This window comes from Psammomys obesus, unplaced genomic scaffold (genome assembly GCF_907164565.1).
Source record: "Psammomys obesus unplaced genomic scaffold, mPsaObe1.curated_primary_1811, whole genome shotgun sequence".
In the NCBI taxonomy this organism is placed as follows: Eukaryota; Metazoa; Chordata; class Mammalia; order Rodentia; family Muridae; genus Psammomys; species Psammomys obesus.
In genome coordinates this window covers 12,578,162-12,584,161 of record NW_026596149.1, presented here as the reverse complement: position 1 = coordinate 12,584,161, position 6,000 = coordinate 12,578,162, and the positions used below count along the sequence as shown (strand labels likewise).

Sequence of the window (6,000 nt, the reverse complement as noted above, 5' to 3'; positions counted from 1 at the left end):
TGGCGGACGGCGGGGCGTCGTCCTCTCCCCCTCCCGAGGCGGCGGCCGCCTCCCCTCCGCCGCTTCGCCTCGGAGGACGCGGCCGGGACGGCGCCCGGGCCGAGCGGGGCGAGCGGCCGGCCTCCCCGGGGCGTGCCGGTGCGGGGTCCCGGCGCCCCCCGGAGCTCCCCGGGGCCCCCCGGGGCCGGGCGCGGCGTCCTGCGGTCCGAGCCGGGCGGCGGCGGGGCGCGGGGTCCGGGGCGGGGCGGGCGCGTGCTCCCTTGCACGCTCGTGTCATTAGAAATGCGGGGTGGCCCGGCCGAACATCCCCGGCTCGCTTGCACTCCTTCCTGAGATGGGAGGAAGGAGGACGGGGGAGAGGAAGAGGCTGCGTCCAAATCCTTAAAACTAGCCAGGTGTACTCTCGTGCAGAAATTAGAGGTAACTACTTCTTTTTTTTTTTTTTTTTTTTTACGTAATCGGAATGGTTTTGTCTGATAGGCAGTCCGTGATTTAATAATTAATGTGATTCTGGTGGTTTTACGTGTCGTCAAACTAGGATAGAGCGGTTATTGGGACAAGTCGAGAGAGGGCTGGGATCCGCGAGGAAAGGAAACTGTGTCTGATTTCTATCTGGCTGGTTTGTCTTCGTAGGGAAGTTTCTCTCTTTAGCTCCGGGGATCTCGGCACGAGCCACTTGTGTTTCAGGCATGTTATGTAAAGAAACCCCAGATAGACAAAAAGGATTGCCAGAGCCTGATGGCAGAGTCTGTCCTTCTGAGGGATGGGATGAATTTAATTCGCTTATCAAGTGAGGTATTTGAGAATGTATCAGATTTAGTGTGTGTGTGTGTGTGTGTGTGTGTGTGTGTGTGTGTGTGTGTGTGGAGGGGGGGGCTGCCGTCAGTAAGATGATGTACAAATTTGTCTTGTCTCCACTGTGAGACTTAACATTTATACGCTTTCTGGCACCTTGTGCTACTCTTCAAAATGCTCAGGCCATTCCAAGCTTTATGATCCATTTCCCTGGCAGCTAACTTTCCCTTGTGATGCTGGATTCTTTTTCTGGTATGTTAAGTATCATGAGTTGAGAATCTTGAGAAACTCCACAGTGGCCAATTATTGACGCCCTAGAATTAAAAAAAAAAAAAAAAAATCAAGTGGGAGATAAGGATGATAGAATCTGTTAAATATGAATTGTCTTTTCAGTCGATCTTAGGGCTAACATGGGAGTGGACACGGCCAGGTCTCAGAGTTAATCGGATAACAAATTAAAAAAATCGAATTCCCTTTTGGCACTTTTCTCTGTAAAATTAATCTTGATTAGTAATATTCTCCTGATGGTTTGACGAGATCTCTATCCAGGTCTCCTCTTAAAATATAAATGTTACACACACCTAGTCCGTATCTGCACACGGGTTACTTCACAAGTCTTCCCTGTTTTTCTCTACGTCTACTAGAATGTTAGGGCCGAATCAAGGAGTAGGATACATTATTTTGAATTTATGGTCACCTGCTACCTAAGTGACATAATATATCTAGCTAGTGAATGCTCTATGAATTTAAAGCATTAATGGCCTCTGAAAGATGTAATCTCTTGTCAATTAAATTATGGATTATGAAAATTTAATTCCTCCTTTTCATTTGGTGGATGAATGTGGCTTGTTCAGACCCAGCTCTGAACGGAACCTTTGTATCTCAGCGATAGACTTTTTATATGAATCTTAATATGACTTCTACCCCACTTTTTCTTTCCAAAAGTTCCCTATTTCCAAACTGTAGCCTTTGGAGTCAACCCCAGGTTGTTTTCAGGGTTTGTCAGCTATTGCTTAAATGAACTAAGAAAATGGTCTTTGCAAATGATACTTTTGCTGTTGGTTCCCACCATTAGCTGTTGTACATTTCCACAGTCCTGAGAATGCTGAGACATATTTTCACACGAGTGTGTAATTAACTCATGTTAGAGATTGTGTTTGGGGGCTGGAGGTATATGAATGGGAACATAACTTGTAAAATGCTTGAAACCCACCCAGGCACTGTATTTGATAGCCATGTTTGGACTCTGAGGAAGAGAGCTGAGTGGGTTTATTGTTTGGGGGACTGGTTGTCATGGGTGGTATGTTGCCACGTGGACTGAAATGCAGTCTGCTAGCTCCTGGCCTGTTCATAAAAGGAGTTTAAATAAAGCATGGGGGCCTTTCTGGTGTTGATTTTCTAAAGCAGCAGAACGTATTTTCCCAATGGTGTTTTCCCACAGGAATATATTAGATAAGTTTGCAAGATGTAATATGTTTGAGTCCTCCAGGCAGATGAACAAATAGCTTTTGAGATGAATTATTACGCTTGATGGCCCCATGAGCCATCCAATGTTTAAAGAGCCCAGATCATTTAAGGCTCTGTAGTGGTCTAGAATTGCTCTAACATATGCTTCAAAGTTTTGGGATTTTAAACATTCAGTAACAAAACTGTAAATGGAAATAAGCATTTTAACTAATCTTGGCTTTTAGAGTTTTATTTTTGTGTGTTATTATAAACTATTACTCATAGCAAAGCATAATGGAAATAGGAATTGCATTTTAAATTTTATTTTAAACTGGGGCTTTTGGTTTTAATTGGGAAAGGGAATGAGTGTTTCCTCTTAGTTTTACCTCATTAGTGATACATTTAGAGTCTCTTATCTTTGGTTTTTTAAAGAGAACCGATATATAATGGCTTAGAAATGAGGAACTACAGGTGAAAAATGTAGCTTGAAAATTATTAGTGCCAGTATTTAGATTTGCAGTGTTAGAAGGCTGAGAAGTTACTGATAAAGTGTATTTTTTGCTTTTGTTTGTTTGTTTGTTTACATTCAGTAAGTAGCCTTAAAGGAATAAGTCATCCTGACTATAAGTTAATAAACTTGGGGAAATCATCTGGTTTCAGTCCTCATTGTTGAAGTTAAAACAGGCTGAGACTGTGTCATCTGACCTCATTTTATAGATAAGGGAACTCTTAGAAGGCCATGCGCCTACCCCTAGGAGGCAGTCATTGTTGCTTCTGTAAAAGTGAAAATGCGTGTTTAGTTAGTTGCATGGCAACTGTGTGCCAACATGCTTGATTTATATGGTCTCTAATTATCATGGTAGGTCTAGAGGGTAGGTAGTGCTCCTGTTGGACAGGTGATACTTTAACACCAAAATCTTACCATATGAGAATACTGTATCACATACTTAACATCGCTAATACTCTTGCTTCTGATTCAAACTTGCATTACTAAATATGTTTATTAACTAACTAATGAGAGTATACATCAATTTAAACTTTTTAAAATTTACTAACAAGATGAGGATTAAAAGCATTTGGTACTTCCTCCCCACCTTTTGTGTGACTTTTAAAGTTTATGTGGAAAATGTAATTACAAATCATAAAATGCTAAGAATCTGGATACTTCTTACCTGATTCCACAATGATCATGAAAGGAGACTAAACTGAAACTCTGAAAGAGGAGCTGTGCATGTATGTGGCTCTTAAATGAAGAATTTTTTAATATTTTGGGGTAGGATTTTCAGCTAACAGTACGTACTTACTTCAGTGTCAGCTGCCTTCTGAGACCAAAAGCTCTTACCACATAGGCTTTTAAGAATATGAATGTTATCTTTGATCTGGGCAGAGGTATTACTTTAATTGTTAAGTCTTGCTATTTAATTGTAATGTGCTGGATTGAGATTGCTCCAGCATCTGTTGGTGAGATGCAGTGAACTAGGAAAACAAGAACCTTGAAAGACAAGATAAAAAGGAGATAGGATTTTCAGATATGAACCTAGTAATTAAGATTTCATGGGATGATGTTTTCTAGCTCGGAGTGTGTTTTTCCTCCCCGTAACAGCTATAACACTGTTTGGCTTTTGAGGAATGTAGTCTTTCCATTTTACATAAAATCTCGAAACTTTTAGCTTCTTTTTAGCCCCTCCCCTTTTTTGATGTGTGTGAGTGTGTTTCTTACAAGTTAACACTCATTCAGTTCCCATAAAAGAGGTAATGTTATGATGGGCTAAATCTGTTGCACACGAGTGTACATACAACTAGCACATGTTACAGTACAAGTATAGTGCAGAAATTCAAGGTAGTGTTTATAACAGGAATCTAATGTCATTATCAGGAATTACAAAAATAAACAGAAATGAACTATGCTCTCATAAATGTTCAACAACACACAAGAATCCCTTATTTGCTTTTAAATGGAAAATGTTATACTTTTAGCATAAGGAGCTAAATTAATAAGTAAGTCATTGTTGTGCTTTACTTCCAAATCTGAAGAACTTCACCCAAGTTTAGAAAGTAATTATTTCAGACTTAGAATTTTATTATTGGGAGGTTTTGTTTCTTCAGGGGAAGGACATATTTTTTGTTGTTAAGTATGGATTATGTCATCACAAAGAGCTAGGTAGTTCTGAGTGTAATATTTGTTTTACAAAACTACAGAAAAAAGGGCTTTAGAAAACACTAATGGTTTCCAGTTCATTAGGAACTCCAAGCTCTCATGCCCCGCTGTCTGTTTCCACCATCGCAGAAGTATCAAGTCATATAATGAAGCCACCGTCAGTGCTGTGCTACTTGTGTGGTCGTGCAGAAAATGTATTTTTATGTTTTCCTTAACAAAAAGTGCTGCTGAACCTAAGAGAAATGGAGCCGCACGGCCCTGGAAAAACCTATGTGGGAAACAAAAACTAATTAGAGCAGTGAATGTGATGCTCACAGGTAATTGTAAAATAATTATTCCCCTTTAGCATCATCACTGTTTAATTGTGCTATCCAATATCTTCCTGCTCTGAATCCAGATGTGAAGGGATAGCAACCTCCTCCTTCTCCAGGGAATGTCTTTTTCATTTAGTGTGAGCTGCACAATCCTCCTAAAGGACTTGTAAAAGAAAGAGGAGAACATTTCGGGAGGCTTGGAGCAGCTTCTCTCTTCCCGCTTGTCCTCAATCATGACGGAAAGTGATTACTCCAACTATTTCTATAGAAATACGATTCCACTTACGTGGCTGAAATGCCTTCTGTGAGCATATCAGAGATTTACACTTTTTTAGTGCCCACAGAGGTTTATGAACATTCTCTTTAATGAACTGCAGGTTGTATATTACGCTCCTTGTTCAGATATGGAGAGTAATGTTTTAAAATCAGCCGATAATTTAAAATGTAGTGATAACAGATATGCAACCATATGGCTTTCAAAATGACCTATGAACATAAATTCAGATTTGGGTTTAATTTTAATTATTTCAGTTAACAAAAGTCTCAGCCAACTTAGTGGCAAAATATTAGGCCAGTTATTTCCTAAAAATTTACTGTAAATTTGGACTATGTTTAGAATAAAATTTAAAACATTTTATTTGATCCTGTACTGTTCTGTCATTCATATGTAACCTTAAGGTCAGATTAGTTTAAATAATCTGTACGGCCTTTAGGCCAGCATCAGGGTAGGAATCCCTGTCTGGATGACTAGTTGGCCCAGGGTCCTTTTTGAGTAACAGTGCTTTTAAAAATAAGATTCGGAGAATGTTTTCAGTAGCAGTCGCTAAAGAGGTTTGTCTCTTCACGACATAGCACCACCCCCACATAGCCATGGAAGAGTCCCTAGTCTAGTAGCTGCATTTTATTTATTTATTTTTTTTTTTTTACATTTACAGCCTTATTTAGGACTGAAAATTTTCACAGGTGAATTTTACATAGCATTCAGAATGCAGTTAGCTTTAGCTGATTTATTTGACATAACTTTTGGGCAGTTTAAAACTTTTTATATACCATACAGTATAGTCCTGTGTATTTTAATTTACTATGCTAAGTTCAACATTGTGTTGTTTCTTATTTTTTTTTCTTAAAAGATTTAATTTCCATGCTTTGCTTGAGCTCATGAAGGTTTTTCACTTTAAAAAAAATGTTTATTAATTACAATTTATTCACTTTGTATCCCAGAGCCCCCCCCTCCGAATCCACCTTCCCTCCCTTATCTCCTCCCATGCACCCCTCCCACTCCACTGA

The 6,000-nt window shown here is 39.6% G+C and overlaps 1 protein-coding gene across 8 annotated transcripts in view; it reads left to right on the top strand.

Annotated features, from left to right (window-relative positions):
* The window catches only part of Celf2 (CUGBP Elav-like family member 2), an 837,937-nt gene that overhangs the window by 487,757 nt on the left and 344,180 nt on the right, over positions 1–6,000 (top strand). For 2 of the 8 annotated variants that reach the window (XM_055593761.1, XM_055593760.1), the window contains exon 1: positions 304–420. The exons of the other annotated variants lie outside the window; for them this stretch is intronic. The gene's annotated coding sequence lies outside the window, so the exon portion shown is untranslated. Of the gene's footprint in view, positions 1–303; positions 421–6,000 lie in introns of those variants that run through there. 8 annotated transcript variants of the gene reach the window in all.